This window comes from Anolis carolinensis, unplaced genomic scaffold, assembly GCF_035594765.1.
Source record: "Anolis carolinensis isolate JA03-04 unplaced genomic scaffold, rAnoCar3.1.pri scaffold_8, whole genome shotgun sequence".
Taxonomy (NCBI): Eukaryota; Metazoa; Chordata; class Lepidosauria; order Squamata; family Dactyloidae; genus Anolis; species Anolis carolinensis.
Window position 1 is genome coordinate 351,050 of NW_026943819.1, and position 18,180 is coordinate 369,229.

The window sequence follows — 18,180 nt, forward strand, 5'->3', positions numbered from 1 at the left end:
GGCACCCAATTTTACCACAAAAAAACTGGGAAAACATTGACTCCAGTATAAGCCGAGAGTGGTAAATTTCAGAAATAAAAACAGATACCAATAAAATTACATTAATTGAAGCATCAGTAGGGTAAATATTTTTGAATATTTACATCAAGCTCTAATTTAAGATAAGACTGTCCAACTCTGATTAAATCATTATTCTCATCTTCTTCAATGTAAATGTGCTTATGTATCCTTTTAATAATAATAGAGTAAAATAATACATGTATAAATAATAATAATAATAATAATAATAATAATAATAAATAATACAGGAAAATAATACATGTAATAATAAATAGAGTAAAATAATATAATGCAATAATAATAATAAGATCAGAGTGAAATAATAAATGTATTCATAATAATTAAAAATAGAGTAAAATAAATAAAAATAGATACCAATAAAATTACATTAATTGAGGCATCAGTAGGTTAAATGTTCTGGAATATTTACATAAAGCTCTAATTTAAGACTTCTTCAATGTAAATGTGCTTATGTAGCCTTTTAATAATAATAAAGTAATACATGTAATAATAATAATAATAATAATAATAATAATAATAATAATAATAATAATGGAAAATAATAAATGTAATAATAAATAGAGTAAAATAATAAATGTAATAATAATAATAAGATCGGAGTGAAATAATAAATGTATTATTAATAATAATAAAAATAGAGTAAACTAAATGTAATAGTAGCAACAATAATAGAGAAAAATAATAAATGTAATAATACCAATAATAATAGAGAAAAATAATAAATGTAATAATACCAATAATAACAGAGAAAAATAATAAATGTAGCATATATTCTTGAGTATAAGCTGACCCAAATATAAGCCAACCAGGACCCTCACCCGAGTATAAGCCGAGGGGGGCTTTTTCAGTCTTAAAAAAGGGCTGAAAAACTAGGCTTATACTCGAGTATATACAGTAAGTATGGAACCCTGTGAATTGCAGTTCAAGCTCTTGAGCAGAGGTGGATAAACACCTTGTAAAACTACAGCTTTCATACAGATTCCAGATCATTCTATGGCAGTTAAAGCGTTGTATGATTCATGATGCATTCTTGGAAACCAAGACGATTCGCATTGTCCGTCCCTAATCTGAACAGATTCCTCCCCACCCGCTCTGCAAGCCCGCCTTCCTTTCTTTAAAGGGAAAAAAGATGCTTGTTTTTATTGTTCATTATCGGCATGATCAAAATGGTTGCAAATTATGAAAGCGGCGGCAGCAGGAAGCCCCGGCTGACCCGGAGGAATCCTTTGGCCGCCTGCCCGCCCGCCCGCCTGCCATCCAGAGCAATGGGACTCAGCGGGGAGCTAATGGCTGTTCATATCTTCAAAGCAAGTGCAAAGAGGCCAACAATGTAATTACTATGTATATGTTATGCTAACTGGCCCTTGAGAGAAGGCGGGTGGACGCCTTCCATTGGGATGCAAATCCATGAGATGCCGCATGGGTGGATGTTTCCGGGTGTGGATTGTGCAATCTGCAGACACGGGTCAACTTGGGCCTTGACTCCAGGTGTTTTGGACTCCAACTCCCACCATTCCTAACAGCCTCAGGCCCTTTCCTTTCCCCCCTCAGCCGCTCAAGCGGCTGAGGGGGGAAAGGAAGGGGCCTGAGGCTGTTAGGAATGGTGGGAGTTGGAGTCCAAAACACCTGGAAGGAAGGCCCAAGTTGGCCCATGCCTGAGCTAACCATAGGAAGAATATTTGTCTGCAGAGGATCCTCCTGGGCCCATAACCCATTAGGACTATTTGGCAATATAAGGTGCAGCATAGCCAATAGGGTTGTGCAAAACTATCATTAGTCCTTGTAAGTCGTTAGCTTAAGCAGCTGAGGAGGGAAAGGAAGGGGCCTGAGGCTGTTAGGAATGGTGGGAGAGGGCTGTTCGGATTCGGAATTTGGATCTCCAAGTTCCAATTTCGTGATGCGGAAGCTAAAGAAGCCAATGGAAATTTGAGCTGCATCCAAAGGAATAGAGTATCTAGATCAAGGGAAGTCATGGTGTCTTTTCTTCTGCTTTGGTCAGTCTCTTCACTTGGAATAATAATAATAATAATAATAATAATAATAATAATAATAATAATAATAATTCTTTATTTATATCCCGCTTTTCTCCCTAAACGGAACCCAAAGCTGCTTACAGCATTATATAAAAGACATTACAAAACAATATACATATGTGTTGTTGAAGGCTTTCATGGCCTAGAGGACCGAAATTGGCCCATGCCTGGATTAGATTGTAGACTGTCAGGCATTGTGGGAATTGGAGTCCGAAACCAGGAGTCTCCTTGTGGACAGTATAAATAAACAACAACAACAACAACAACAACAACAACAACAACAATAATAATCTGGGGAGGCTGCCGGACAACAACTGCTAGGCTGTTGTCGAAGGCTTTCGTGGCCGGGATCACAGGGTTGTTGTATGTTTTCTGGGCTGTATGGCCATGTTCCAGAAGCACTCTCTCCTGATGTTTCGCCCACATCTATGGCAGGCATCCTCAGAGGTTGTGAGGTATGGAAAAACTAAGCAAGGAAGGTTTATATATATCTGTGGAAAGTCCAGGGTGAGAGAAGAACTCTTGTCAGTTGGAGGCCAGTGTGAATGTTGTAGTTAATCACCTTAATTAGCATTGAATAGCTTCATCTCCTGGCTTTTTCCTGCCTGGGGGCATCCTTTGTTCAGTCGTTAGCTGTTTACATACATACATATGTAAAACAATAACCTATAAAAACAAATTTACAATAAGAAATAAAAATATTTTAAAATATTTGTGTAATACAGTTATTGCAGGCACCTCACCAAGGTAGATACCAGAGCCCCTGTTGGCACAGTGGGTTAAACCCCTGTAATAATATTTATATTATCCAGTTGGGATATTTATATTATCCAGTTGGGGCTGTTGTATGAGGCTCCATTCCGAAATCCTTCAAACATCCTTCCCTCTGATCGGTGGCCCTTGAGGACAATGAAATGAGCTTGAAATGAGCTCTCCAAGGTGCTGAATCCTAGTCTTGCTTAGGTTCAGCACCTTGGCCAGCTCCGTTTAAGCTGAAATGGATTCAGCAATGTTTGGAGATGATGCTCAACCCTTTTCACGCCAGTGTGGTCGTCTCGCATGCTGTTTGAACAACCACAGCATTTCTCATCATGATAAGGACTGGATTTCTTTGGATCAGACAAAAATTAAACAACCCAAACATTCTGGAAGCAAAGAAGAAAGGGCACTCTTCCATTTCTAGGATCACTTCTTGCTCGCTTCCCTTTGGTGTGCAGAGTCCTCACTGTGTGTGCAGAACACCAGCAAAAGTACATTACTTTCTGGGTGAGGCTGGCAGTATTTGTGCCAACGAGCCAAGGAACGGAACGCGGAGCTCATCAAACGAGAATGTTAATAAAACGAACATCTGTGAAGTTTTTCCTCCCTTCCTCTTTTTTTGGCTGCTTGTGGGAATTGTAGCCAGATAGATACAGAGAGAGAAAGAGTGAAGAGAGAGGGGGAGACTCATGAATACACATCTTAATCCATCAATGGTCGTTATACATTTATTACTATGGCTCTTAAATCATGCAACGGGAGACAGAGAACAGAGCGGGAGTGGTGTACGTTGGGCAAGGAATAGCCCTCCCCGGGTTTTAATTAGTTTGCTAATTAGATCGGACTTGGTCAGGTCTTGTAAGGGTCCTGGAGAGGCAAAGATGGCAAAAAAGTGGGCCGGCTCCACTTCTGATGGGCGTTGGCTTGTTTGTTTTGTTTCGCTTACATTTGTAGGATCAAGTCCTTGTGCATTGACTTGTGTGAAACCAAGATGAGATTCAGAGCATTTAATCACATGCGCATGCCACCACGAGGGACAGTCGGAAATGGAAGCTGGGAATGACTTGAAGGAAGGCTCACCATAGCAAGCAATGATGATGATGGTGGTGGTGGTGATGATGGTGATGATGATGATGATGATGATGATGATGTTGATGATGGGATGATGATGGTGATGATGGTGATGATGGTGATGCTGGTGATGATGATGATGATGGTGATGCTGGTGATGATGGTGATGCTGGTGATGATGGTGATGATGGTGATGATGGTGATGATGGTGATGATGGTGATGATGGTGATGATGGTGATGCTGGTGATGATGATGATGATGATGGTGGTGGTGGTGGTGATGATGGGATGATGCTGGTGATGCTGGTGATGATGATGATGATGATGATGGTGATGATGGTGATGATGGTGATGGTGATGATGGTGATGCTGGTGATGATGGTGATGCTGGTGATGATGATGATGATGATGGTGATGATGGTGATGGTGATGATGGTGATGATGGTGATGATGGTGATGGCACAAGCATGACTATTGGAAGGAATTGTTGCTACGGGTGGGTTTGGATGGGATAGATTGCTCCGCTCTTCCTTCTTTCCTTCCCTATTTCCTTCATTTACTCTTCCTTCCTCCCTTTTCCCCTTTTCTCTTCCTTCCTTGTCACCGACTGGGCCTCAACAACCTTTTCGAGACCAAGCTGTTGCAAAACCCACTGCCGTGTGTGGAGTGGGACGGCAAGTCCAAAGATTGCATAGCATTGAGCCATAGCAAGTAAAGTGGTGCCAAACTGCACCATTTCTACAGTATGGACTGGTTCAAACAGCCAGAGGATGCCATGTCTTTGACTGATTGAACCGGGCTTAATTTTCCTCTGTTGTTTCCATTAGACTCTGGCTTGAGCGGATGCAAAAGTGTCCCTCTCTGGATTTATTATCCTGCATTTTGTCTTCAGCAGAAACAATGCCCGGGATGTGAATCCTCCAAGGGGGAAAATAAAGAGTTGGTGGCAGGAGCAGAGAGAGAGGGAGGGAGAGAGAGGGAGGGAAGGCAACGGGAGGCTTTCTGTTGCATTATTATTTATTTAGTCCTTGTCGATCGATCCGCCATGCCCTGAAATGTTTACTCTGCAAATATTGTCAAGAAGGGAGCTTAGAAAACGCTTGCTACCCAAGGGATCGGATGGCATTGCCCGGACGGACACAGGCTTTGCAAACAAGGGCCGGAGGGGCCAACAGCAGCCAGGAAAGGCCCCCAAAGGCCCCCCCCCCCATCTGCCATAAAGACTGCCTTCCGATCACGGAAAGGGTTGCCTTATGTGTTTTTTCATTGCTTTTGTGACCAGCAATGGGACTCAGGTTTTGTATCGCACTTCCCAGAATCCCCTGTGCAGTATGGTGACCTGTGGAAACCAGGGTTTTGTATATTTATAATTATTAGACACTTCCACTTTTTCCTACGCACATACAAGGGGGAAGGGGGTCGGTGGAGAAGAAAGAGGGAAGGGGGGGGCAGAGGGGTCATCGGGAGTGAATTTAGTCTTGACCAGGGGAGGGGTGCGGAGGTTGGGAAGAAAGGCAACGGTGCCTATCCATCCATCCATCCATCCATCCACATATCCATCCATCTATCTATTTATCTGTCTATCAATCCAATTATGTATCCATCCATCCTTCCATCCATCCACGTATCCATCTATCCATCTATCTATTATATGTCTCACTGTCTCTATCTATCTATCTATCTATCTATCTATCTATCTATCTATCTATCTATCTATCCACTCATCCATCTATCCATATATCTACCATCCATCCCTCCATCCATCTACATATCTATCCATTCATCTATGTAGCTCTATCATCTATTTATCTGTCTGTCTGTCCATCCATCCATCTATCATCCATCTATCTATCTAACAATCTATCCATCCTTCCATCCACATATATATCGATCTATCTATAATCTATCCATCCATCCATCCTTCTATCATCCATCCATCCATTAATCCATCCTTCCATCCACATATATATTGATCTATCTATAATCTATCTATCCATCCATCTACATACCTAGCACCCATCTATGTAGCTCTATCTACATCCATCCATCCATCCATCCATCCATCCACATATCCATCTATTCATCTATCTATATGTCTGTCTGTCTGTCTATCAATCTACCCATCCACCCATCCACCCATCCACCTATCCATATATCTACCATCCATCCATCCAGCTACATATCTATCCATTCATCTATGTAGCTTTATCATCTATTTATCTGTTTGCCTGTCCATCCATCCATCCATCATCTATCCATCTATCTAACAATCCATCTATCCCTCCATCCATCCATCCACCCATCCTTCCATCCACATATATATTGATCTATCTATAATCTATCTATCCATCCATCTACATATCTAGCACCCATCTAGGTATCTCTATCTCTATCCATCCATCCATCCATTCATCCATCCATCCACGTATCTATTCATCTATCTATCTATCCAGAGAGGCTTCATTGGAGCTCTGGCCCCAGATGCAACCCGAGACCCCCTTGTTGAGAGCCCCAGGACCGGCTGCGATGCCACCCCTTTGAGAGCCCTTGGGGCCCCCTTGGCAGGGCAAGAGGTGCCTTCTGCTGGGGGCCCCGTAAAGGCCATCCGAACGCTCCTGCCGCGTCTCCCTGCCTTTGGGGCGCATGGCTGCAACGCACCATGGCGTCGATGGCTCGGCTCTGAGCGAAACCGTACCTCATCGTAATTTGATTGTGCCCGGCTCCCGAGGGGCCCCCGCGGCGCAATTGAACACCGATGGAGTTATTTCAAAACATAAATAATATTATCAAAGAGGGTCCGCTGGGGGAGCAGAGTCAATATATAAATGGTTGGAGCGCTCCATCGATTGCCTGGTGCTGACTAATGAATAACTCTCCTTAAGAGCCCGGGTGGGAATGGCTCTCTTTCTCTCTCTCTCCAATTTCCCTTTCTGTGGCTCATTTGTTGCTGTTGTGGTTGTTGTTGTTGTTGCATTTGGCCATCATGGCCTGGGACAATCCCCCCTTGGCTGGAAAGCCGTGGAAGGCCACAGGTGAGGAAAGAGATTTATGGAAGGTGGCAGAACATTTCCTTAACCTTTGCGCACTGCTCAGGTCTGCCATTTCCCCTTCGATGTCGCCTCCCTCTTCCTTCTGACGGTACAACAGCAGAGCAGCATTGGGAAAATATTGCAGAGGAGGAGGAGGAGGAGGAGGAAGGAAGGGAGGAAGCCCAACGCCAAATCTCAGGAAGGGTTAATAGGTTCAGCTCCCCAGCTCCAGACGGCCAACCCCAACTGATGGAGGTCGGCTTTGGGAAACTGATTGGGGTCAGAAGGAACGGAGGGGAATGTGCGGTGAGAGCCTCCAGAAGGAAGACCGAGGCACAGAAGTCTGGCGAGAGGGAGGATGGCAAGAAAGGAAGGAAGGAAGGAAGGAAGGAAGGAAGGAAGGAAGGAAGGAAGGAAGGAAGGAAGGAAGGAAGGAAGGAAGGAGAGGCTTGGAGCAGAATGGTGGGGATCAGGGTAGAAGGCAACTGATAAAACAGGCCTTCTTTATTGCCCCCTTCCTTCCTTCCTTCCTTCCTTCCTTCCTTCCTTCCTTCCTTCCTTCCTTCCTTCCTTCCTTCCTTCCTTCCTTCCTCGCTTTGAATGCGATTTCCTGCTTCTTAGCAGGGGGTTGGACTGGATGGCCCATGAGGTCTCTTCCAACTCTACTATTCTATGATTCTATGATTCTATGATTCTCTCTCTCTCCTCCCTCCCTTGTCTTCCTTCCTTCATTCTCTCACCCATTCCTTTCCTCTCTCCCTCATTCTTTCCATCTTGCTCCATTCATCTCTCTCCTCCATACCCGGGCCGGGCTGTGGCGCAGCTGGCTAGTAACCAGCTGCAATAAATCACTACTGACCGAGAGGTCATGAGTTTGAAGCCCGGGTCGGGTTAAGCCCCCGACCATTAAATAGCCCCACTTGCTGTTGACCTATGCAGCCCTGAAAGACAGTTGCATCTGTCAAGCAGGGAAATTTAGGTACGCTTTATGCGGGAGGCTAATTTAACTAATTTACAACATCATAAAACTGCCAGCAAAACACGAGGAAAGGAATGAGGAAGTACAGCCACTATTGGACAGTGAAACAACAGCTCCCCCTGTGGCCGGAATCGTGAAGCTGGAAAAAAAATGTTAAATGCCTCTGTGTCTGTCTATATATGTTGTTTGTCTGTTGGCATTGAATGTTTGCCATATATGTGTTCATTGTAATCCGCCCTGAGTTCCCTTCGGGGTGAGAAAAAAAGGCGGAATATAAATACTGTAAATAAATAATTAATAAATAAATCCCTTCCTTCCTTGTTTCCTTTCTCCATCTTTCCACCATCTCTCTTCCATCCTTCCTATGACATGTATGAGCATTAAATTGGCACCTGGGAGACTCCAGACGCGTGAGCGATGCTACAAGGTGCAACTCCGGATCCTCCAAAGTGCAGCATGTTGCGCAATGTCATCCTTCTGGACACCAGGCGACTCTCTGGCCTCTTTTCAGGATCTCTCCGGCCGCGAGAGCAGGACGACATTGGTTGCGATCCCAACACCCGCTGGGCTTTTGCAGCTCTGCTCCAACCTCTTGGTTGATAGTAGTGTTTCCACTTGCAATAGGCCCCAAGCCGCTTCCCTCCTTCTCCGGATCCCTCCCATTGCTTTCCATTTCTACGAACACCTGGGTAATGCTCCACTGATTTTACGGCATTTCCATCCCTTTGATGTGAAGCACTCCCAAATAACTTCTCGGCTAATCTCTTTCTCCGCACGACGCGCAATGCTGAAGGGCCCGGCAGAAAAATGGGATCCCGTTACGGCGGTTTTGAGTTGCGGGGCCAAAGTGGGTGGGATGCCACGAGCCGGTGGGGAGGCCGTCAATCACTGAGGAAACATAAAAAGGCCATAAATTTCCAATGGGGATAAATAGTAAACACATTGGACAATTTTCCAAGTTTGTGTTGAGTTCCTCCAACTTGGTGGAAAGGTCAAGCAGGGTGGCATCTATACTGTGGAATGAGTATGGTTTGGCACTCAGTGAACTCTCATGACACAAGGCTATGGAATTGTGGGATTTTCAGTTTTGCAATGTTTGTCTTGGTCCAAGATCAGAAAACTATAACTCCTAGCATTCCAGTGAAGTGAAGATGTTGCACATCCAAGGAAGTCCATTGAATGTGTCTATCGTTGACTGATTGACCAACGAAGGAACTGAACCTGCTTCCGTTCACTTTCAGACGCAGGTTGCAAGACTTCCTTTGTTTTGGTCCATTACAGCACAAAGCCTAATAGAAAAACAGAAGGAAAATGCCAATTCAGCAGTCAGTGGGAAAGAAATGAATATTGGTAGGAAAGCAAAATTGCTGTGGAGTTCTGCCCTGGCGGCAAGTCGGCCTTCAAATGATGCTGCTGCTGTTGTTGTTGTGAATATTATTGTTTGATTCTGCCTTTTTCCTAGTTCAGAACTTAAAGAAACCTGCAACAAATTAAAAATGGCATTGTTTAAGAATATATCACAAGATAGGATGCATCTACACCGGGCCTGGGCCAACCTCGGCCCTCCCTCCAGGTGTTTTGGACTTCAACTCCCACAATTCCTAGCAGCCGGTAGGAATAATGCTTGCACGTTATGAGCCATTTGAGGATGTTCAGGAGCTTCTCTGACGCATTTAGCTGCAATTTGCACCCCTCTGCCAAAATCTAATTTACTTCTGCCGTATTAATCGGGCACCAGAAAAGAGAAGAACAAAAATAGTAATAATACGTCCTTTAAAAATTCAAAGCTGCCAGAAAACAAACAAGGCATTTGTTCTGCGGTGCCAGAAAGTTAAGGGATGTGCGCAGGAAGCTTTCGCAAAACAAACGAGAGCAGCGAGCGAGGGAGCGAAAGAAGGAACCCAAACAAACCCAAATTGCTGCTTGAAAGAAAGGAAGAAAGGAAGGGAAGATGACGATGAGCAAAGGGACCGGTGACAGAGAGAAAAGGGGGAAATTATAGTGCGATCGCAATTGGAGAGGTTCACGAAGCGCCTTTTGTGTGCAGGAAATAATTTGCCGTCATTAAGGAAATGCACCATCCATTCATCCCACCCAAACGAAGGCAGGCCAATTAGCGGATGGTTGTTTGTTTGTTTGTGTGCTTGTTTGTTTGTTTGTTTGTGGAAGATCCTCTGCAACCAGAAGAACGTTCCAGGAGAGATGTTCTGGGTTGGAGCCAAACGATGGGCCTGAGAGTTGGTGAGAGGGACTCGAGCAATATCTAAGCCGTTTCTGCCCGGAGGGGCCCCTGCGTCCTCCCCGTTAATTAAAACCCATTTTGCCATAATATGCTCTTAAATCTACAAAGTATGCCTTCTCACGCTTCTCCCCATGGCATAGCCATTGTTCCATTGCATTCGCGCAGAAATGCAAGATAGCATTGCCATTGCTAGTGGCTCACTTGGGCTGCTCACGGTCCTTTGCAGAGTTAGCTGTTTTGGCAGGCATCTGCTCCTTCAACTACCTTCCAAGCTGGCAAATGCTGTTCCAGGAGAATACGTGGTAGATCTCCTTCAAGCTTTCAGCTGAGCTTGAAATTGACCATCCAGAGTGCTGAATCCTACTCATAAAATGGGTTCAGCACTTTGGACAGCTCCGGGAAGCTTCAAACATAAGCCTGGACTGGATTCATTGCCTGGCTGACATGGGAAATGGATTCAGCACTTTGGAGAGCTCTGGCACGCTTCAATAGAGCTGATTCTAATTGGAACAAGATTTCAAACCAGCCAGGTCTTCTGCATACATCCAAGGGAAGTACACTTGGTGAAGAAGGGCTTTATGGGCTCTACTTTCTATCCAACATTTCCACCAAGAAGAGAATGAATTTTGAATTGACACAGGGTTTCAAACCAGATATTCGGCATACACACAAGGGAAATAAGCTTGGTGAAGATGGGCTTCATGATCTCCACTTTACGTAGAGTTTCCACCAAGAAGAGAACTGATTTTGAATTGACACTGGATTTCAAACCAGATCTTCCGCATACACGCAAGGGAAGTGTGCTTGGTGAAGATGAGCTTCATGGTGTCCACTTTCTACCCAGTTTCTACCATCAAGAGAACTGATTCTGAATTGACACAGGGTCCCAAACCAGGTCTTCCACATACAACCAAGAGAAGTACGGTTGGTGAAGACGGGCTTCATGATCTACTGTTCTCCACTTTCTACCCAGAGTTTCCACCTTCAGTCGGACTGATCCTGAATGGGTTCTCCATTGAGATACCAACCTGGGGACCTGGACAGACCCCACAACGTCTGGTCAGACCTGAAGTGGAAGGAGCGATGAGGTGTGCCGGTCGCCTGTCATCATCCCTTGGCCTGTTGTGCTGGGTCCTGCTTCCTCCCCAGGGCCTTGCACCCCTTGCCGCCTTTCAAGCCCCCTGAGCCGAATGCTTTTTCAGTCCCCTCATCAAAGGATGAGCTCGGACTCAGAAAAGCTTTTCAAGGAGGGAGCCAGGGTTATAATTTTCAGAGACTTCTGAATGTCACCTCCAATTTTCAAGTCTTCAATTGGAACGCCGGCTCTTGGAAGCTGCACAGCCTCAGATATTGAAATTGTTGACCTCCGAACCGGGGCCTTCTCAATTCCTGGTCATCTTAAGCCCGGCGCATCCCGGAGTCGAAAGTGTCGCCGGTTTCTGACTTTATAATAACACAGCTTCTCAGAAGTGCAAATTACAGTGGAATTGGTGCTAAACTCCCCATTAACTGGAGAGTCCAAGAAATCTTTAGTGTACCAAATTACCTGTCACTTTCCTTGTAATGCGACGTAATTCCGGCATGTTTTAAAGAAAAGGGGGCCGTGGTTTGAAATTTCACTGAAATTTCTAATTGAATCTACACTTGACTTGGCCGTCTTGATGCACCCCTTTCCCTTTCCAATAGACCGAGCTGCGCCCGGAATCCAAAACGCGGAGGCTCTTCCTCGTTGAAATTCTGTGGGGATCGCTCCTATTTGTGCCGCGGGCCCTGCGGGTAATAGTCGCCGAACCCTGCCTGCTTCTGCGCGATTTCTAGTGGCAGCTCATCAGAAGGGGTTCAAGGGGGTCAGGCTTCCTCCCAAAGCTGCTTATAAATATTTAGATCCCGCCAGGATCAGGGAAACACGGGCGTCGCATCTCCCGGCTGCCCTGAGCAACTCGGTGGAACGACGGAAAGGCTGCTGCGCGTGCAATGCAAGACAAGCCCTGAGTGGCGCATCTACACTGCAGAACTAATGCAGTTTGGCACCACTTCCAGTACCATGACTCAACTCTATTCACTCCTGGGACTTGTAGTTCTAACAGGCGCTTGAGCTTTCACTGCTGAAGAGCACTGGTGTTGCTCCAAACGGCAAGCTGCGTTTTGGGAGTGGCTGCATTGCAAAAGCCAAACCTCTTCTGCGTCTTGTTCCTCTGACCAAGAAGGACTGCTCCTCTTTCGCATTTGGCTCCTCTTGCTTCCTCAGGGGAGACTTTGTCCCTCATTGAGACCCAATAAAGATTGGGAATGGCTCCTCGGGGGCTTGCAAGGGCTCCATCAGATCCTTAACAGCTCAGGATGAGGATGTTTCACACTACATTTCCTTCCTTATTAAATAATAATTTGCATTGTCCAAACTGGTCTCCGGAGGGAGCGTCTCTTTCCCCCTCACGCTTGAGTTTTGGCCAATGTTTTGTTCCCACAACCGGTGCCAGACTGAGGACAGACAAGTCTCCTTGCGGAGAGAAAAAGCAGGGCGGTTTCTGCTCCCAAAGGTCAGGACTGGCCCGAGAACCCTGCAAAGTGCGTTCCCAGGCCTGCCACATGGCAGTTAAGCTCAAAATTGGGCATTTACGAGGCCCTGCGTTTATAACAGCAAATGCCATTCGTCAAAAAGCAAATCACACCTAAACCTTTCTGTCTTAAATCATCATCTGCCTCTTATAAATCAGGCACACAAAATGCTGATCAATCACTCCAGATTGTAAATCAGACGGTCCTTTTGTATGGGGAAGGGATGGGGAAGAAAACAGGGCCTGAGCAAAGGGTTGTTTATGTGTGCATGGCCAATGGGAGGACCCAGGGAAAGAGCCGGAGGCACAAGGGAAAAAGACATTGGAGACTCATGGGTTGGCCATTGGTTGGACAAGATCCACTGCCACGCATGCATAGCTTCACTCATGCAGTTACATCATGCATAGGCACTTTGGACTTCAACTCCCACAATCCCTACCTGTTGTTCCTTGGACTTTATTCATTGAACTCTGGACGTTTGACCATTGGACTGGACCTTTTTTACTGCAGTGTCTTCTTGTACCTGCATTGGCATTTGCTATCAGTTTTGTGTTGATTCTATGACTGAGTTCTATCTTTATGTTTTCCATGGGGACTTTGAAAACAGCCAGAAAATAAGTGCTGCTTTATTTAAACAGTTTGACACAAGCTGGGTGTTTGTTTGGTTCACCTCTGCCTGTGTACCATGACAGTAGGTGATGCTGGTAACCAGCACTCTTTGCTAGAAGAAGTAACTAGGCCGCCAGAAGGAATGACGTTTTGGGATATAACGAAGGGTGAAGAGGTCATGGGTGGCCCTAAAGAGTCCATCTTGGGCCCAGGAATGATGAATGGGGAATATGTTGCGCAATGCTTGGAAGAAAGGAGAAGGCCATTGCCAACCTTTGCAGCACCGACACTGAAATGACCACTGCACGACCACTACTTTAACAGATCTCAGGACTCTGAGAATGGCTCACAGCTTTAGCTTTATGGATCCGTAGTATATGATCACCTTTCTAGCAAACATGTTCCACATTTCTTTCCAACTCAACAGAATCACAGTCGTCATGGAGATTATCACACAATGTTATTAAAGCGCTATTATTCCACTTTAACTCCTATGGTTGCCTTTGGTCAAATCCTGGGATTTCTAGCTTAGGGAGGGCCCTGAACTACGATCCTGGAATTCCACAAGAGGCATCCGTACGTGTTAAATTGGGATAAGAGCGGTTTAATGGTGTTGTGTGATAATCTCCCAGTTGCACCTGTTTGATGCAGAAAAGGTGACGTTTTCCAATTCCGAGGAGTGGAGTGAGCTGCTCCCATTTCCCGTCTCCTTCTCTCTGGGGCTCAATGGCCAGCAAAGGGTCATGGGCCAGAGTCCAAAGCCTTGTCCGTCTCCAGGGAGAAGGTCCTCCATCCCGCTCTTCCAATCCTCGGAACCATCGCAGAGTTCAGAAGGGTTGGGGGAGATTATGCGGCGAGTCCCTTGTTCCTCCAACGGGATTTTCGCAGCACAAAAGAATACTAATGCCCGTCGCCTTTTGTGGAAACCACTCAAGTTCATCAGTTTTACAAAGGAGAGAAATTAAATCAAGATTTAATTGGGAGATGGATGTTTTATTCATGCGACTATCCACCAGAGGAACCAGTTCTGCGGAAGGTAAAGACCAAAAAGGGAAGTCAGGAAAGAAAGGGGGGAAAAAACACCCCCCAAAAAACGACTCACTCCTTTTGAAAAGTTGTTTCTCTCTCATTAAACAGAGCGAGTTTCCCACTTCAAAGCCCGCACACCTTTCATGTATTTTAAATGCTCCGACAGCTTGTCCCGATGCTGCGGTTGGGACTCGGAGAGGTCAGAGGCTGAAGCTCCATTTTGCATGACTTTCAACAGGTTGCAAAGCAGGAGAGCAAAGGTTCAGCAGCCTGGAGGTCCTCGGGTGGGTCCCTCAGGTGCATCAGGAAGGCAAACTGAACTCTGTGTCTTGCACGACTGATGATAAACCAATGCGTGGAGGTAGACCCCAACCTCGAGGCCTCAAGGAGATCTTCCAGTGGTTCCCAATCTTTGGCTCTCCAGGTCTTTGGGACTCCAGCTCCCAGAATCCTCAGCAGCTTCGGCCAATAACGCTATGTAGCACGATGATTGTTCCTGGGTTATAAATGTCATTTCTCAATTGGTTCTATCATAAAAACACGGGAGAGACATTCCACAGCACGTTCTGATCTACTTTTTCAATGGATATCTCATCATCGAGTCTCAACCACAAGAACTATGGAGTTTCTGGAGCACAACAACTACTTTCAAAGTAAGGACCACATAATTAAATAGGAATAACACTTTCAAATCAGAAACAGAAACTTTTTCAAATTTTGTTGCATAGTGTAATTAAGGATTCAGAGCTGAAGTTCAAAACACCTGAAGGTCCAAAGGTTGGGCACCACTGATGTAGACCAATGTTTCCCTAAAATTGATCTTTCAGGTGTTTTTGACTTCAGCTCTCAGAATCCCTAATTACTGGCCAAAGCATCTGAGGATTCTGGGAATTGAGATCCAAAATACCTGAAGGACTAGAGTTTGGGAATCCCTGATGTAGACCAATAGCTTCCCAGCCAGCGGTATAGCTATGGTTGTTGACGTGTGTCTTTGAGTCGTTTCCAACTTATGGAGACCCTCAGGTGACTCCATCACAGGGTTTTCATGTACATTTGAGGCCGAGAGAATGTGGCTTGTTCAAAGTCACCCAATTCGAACCTTGGGTGTCCACAGCCATCATCTAACATCATGTTGGCTCTCTATTGTGGTGATGGGGAGGGAGCAAAACAAAGGCCTTGACCCTTTCCCAACTAAACAGGATGGCTTCCCACCTGAAATCGTCCATCATTTCCAACTTCAGTTGAGCCTTGAAGGCACACAGTTGAGGCATCCCAAGGGGAGGAGAAGGTCAAGCAACGAAAAGTGACCAAGCACAACAATAGAAGAGGAGTATGTGTGGCTTTCTGTGGCTTCCTTTGTGCAATTTTGGAAATTTGGGGACTAAAAGAGAAACTCATGGAGAGCAGGAGTTTCATTTGGGGGAGTACTGTCCTATGGCTTCACTACTCAAATTGATCTTCCCAAAGAAGCCTTCAGCTGGATCGACACAATATGAACTGCATTGTATGACCAACCCATATAATGCAGTTCAATGCAGTTCAAATGGCATTATATGGGTCCACACTCACCACATAATGCTGTTCAAACTGCATTATTTAGCAGTGTAGATCCAGCCATAGAACTGTGGTGATATTGTTCATTGCATTAGACACCCAGGTAGGTTGGGAGGCGATAGCAATGCTATCAATCAATCAATCACAGTTGTGAGATGTATATATCACTTGCATAAAGGAACCAAAACTGGAATATTTTAAAAGCAGTTGTGAGATGGCAGAGGATTAATTGGAATTGATGTCCTAATCCAGATGGTTGGAGGGCACAGGATGCTGCCTCTGATAGAGATCAAGCAACTTTGACGATTCACATTTCCTTTCCTTAAAACATTGTGAATGAATAGTCGGCCCCTCCGAATGTGGGTTGGAGTGGAGAAAGGGCCGTGTCCAGCACGGTTTTCCGTGCCGTTCCTGCAGGTTTGGACACAAAAGGGCCCATTGTTCATCCCGAAGGCGGGCGAGGACGCGTCCCTCCCTTCGTGGTTCCTTGCGGTGCCCTTCAGAACGGCCGCGGTGGTGCTTCCTCGGGAGGTGACGCCGCAGCCGCTGCCTTCGGGGATCTGGGATCTTTGTCACCAGAAGGACACACAAAAAGAAACATACGTTCTCCCGGAGGCTCATTATTCACACAATCCCAGGCCTCGTGCAGGCGGCGCGGTGACTTTGGAAGGCGAACAATCTTATCTCCCGGGTGAAAAGAACCATTTGTTGTTTACCGTCCAGGAGAGAAGGCTCACAATAGGAGCAGGGAAACTTGGAGAATGGCTCTGCGCACGCAGATGGATGAGCCTTGAAAGAAAGGCGAGGAAGGAGAGCGACTCCTCTTTGGGGCTCAGGTGGTTCTGGTTCGGGATGGACACTTTGGGACTCACCGTACTGGCAATTTGGGGGTCCAGGTGGTACCTGATCATTGGACAGACATACCCTTGTCTTCTGTGAATGGCTATTGTTGCACTTAGGAGCGATTGCATTGTCTACACATTGTTGCTCTTGCTGTTTCTGGGTGTCTTCATGTTGTTTCTTTGCTGCTCCAAACCCAACTGATCTGGGATTTTCTGGGCAAGAGGGACTTTGCCATTGCCTTGCTTGAGGCTGAGAGAGTGTGGCTTGTTTACATGACTGAGGCTCGTTTACACGGTCTCCAAGAACCACTTCCAACTTTCCAATGACTTGGATATGACTGTGAATGACATGTCACAATACCTAAGGCGGTGTGATAATGGCTGAGTCATAAGAACATGAGGGTTATTGCAATTGGTTGCTCAGCTAGTGTCCCTTACAGATGACCTATCAGTAGGTGGCTATATAAGGAGGATGAAAGAATCCATCTTTCTCTCTCCTCTGTGACTCTCTGTGAGTATCTATATTTGACTCTCTGAAAATCCAATCATTTGTAGGGACAGACCTGAAAGTGGATCTGTGTATCCTGATTGTACATTTGCATATATTGCAATGATTTTGCACGAAAACCTAAATACGCGAGTTTACTAAACTAAGGTCAGATGCCAGCAGTTGGACTCTGCTGATAGACACGCTGAAGCATGTTTGTGCTGAGAAAGGGCTCTGCTGTATTTCACTTGCTTCTGGGACACTTGCTATCCAGCTTGCAGCCGTTCAGGGAGGTCGTGATGTGGAAACTATAAATCATTTCAGGAACCCAGCACTGGGCAACAGAAGCAAACTTTTCTTGGAACAGCATTGTCCTTCTATGCGTGGAAGCTTCTTGGCACGTCCAGGTCTTTGCAGTGAACCTCAGCCAAGCTTTCAGTTTGCCAAGACAATTCCCAGCTGGACACTGGGTTCAGCAAGACCGGCCAAAGCAGCCCACGATCCGAGTCTGTTCACCAGTCCGGCTGGCAAGCGTCCACTCCTTCGGCCTCTTCGGACCCCGATCTGTGAGCCTCCTTCTCCCTTTGTTCATGCGGCAGCTGGACCTCTGCATCTGGGCCGAGCGAAAGATAATTACAATAATTAACGGAGAACTCGCAAACTTGTCAAACGAGTAATTATAAGCTGTGGGGACTTTTTATCATTCATAGACACGGCTCAGGAGTAAAATAACGAAATAAGAACCATCACGGAAAGCCTGCTTTTTTATCCTCCTCCTCCATTTCTTCTTCTTCCTCCTTCCCTTCTTCCTCTTCTTCTTCTTCTTCTTCTTCTTCTTCCTTCCTCTCCTCCTTCCTCCTCTTTGTCTTCTCCTCTTCACCCACCTCTTCTTCCTTCATCTTCCTCCTC